Here is a 930-nt window from a genome sequence, read left to right as displayed (position 1 = left end):
GACCAGAGTGTGTGCCTTGTTTGTGAAAGCACCATACTTTAACAATAAGCTGCTGGTTTTCTGCGCCAGCATATGGGCTAGAACAGTGGTCTGCTGTAACCTTTATTATCAAAAAAAGCCATTTTGCCCCCTCTTCTGCGCCCCAAAAAATCGTCCAGAGCTGCAAAGAATAACAGAGCTTGTAAACTTTTAAAAGTTTTAAACTTTTATTTATTTTACCTGTTACAACCACTGAATATAACATCAAAAGTGCAGTGTGCATTTGTAGGCGTACGTTGAAATGAATTAAACTGTGAGTTGAAGGCCTATTTAGGTCCTATATTTGTGTAAAAGTAAAATAAAAACTACCCTACTTTCTTATAAATAAAACATTTAGCTGCACCTTAGCAGCTTTAAAAATAAATATAAAATTAAGAGCGTCTTTGACAAGCCCATGTCAGTGTTTTCTGGTCTTTGTTTTTTTTTTGCTCAGCCAGCAACCAACTAAGCATCTGAGTATACAAAAACTACTTCATCTGATCAGATTCTGTAATAAATGTTTCAGTTTTTTGGAGGAAGAAATATAGCTTTTTAAATGCTATTGTTCTTGCCTGTTTAATGTAAGTTCTGTGTCTAAAATTTGCTGCAGATATACAAAATATATGTCGGGGCTGTACTTAAAATTTTAAAAGATGACATAAACTCAAACTCCAAGTCCAACAAAATAAACTAGTAATATGAATAAAAATGAATTAAGAAATACCATTTATGTTCATTATTTTTTTTTCAAGACCAAAGGGAGTACAATGAGCGTTAAGAGCTGCATGCGGCTTCGGAGTCGCAGGTTGCAGACCCATGGGCTAGGAGGTGTGCTTCTCCAAAAATGGGATGGGGAGTGGAAGTCAATAGCCTCTATGTCACAATCACTCACTCCAATCGAGGAGAGATAAG

This window comes from Syngnathus floridae, chromosome 7, assembly GCF_059516105.1.
Source record: "Syngnathus floridae isolate MCC-2025c chromosome 7, RoL_Sflo_1.0, whole genome shotgun sequence".
NCBI lineage: Eukaryota > Metazoa > Chordata > Actinopteri > Syngnathiformes > Syngnathidae > Syngnathus > Syngnathus floridae.
The sequence above is the reverse complement of the archived record's forward strand: the minus strand, read 5'-3'. Positions refer to the sequence as shown.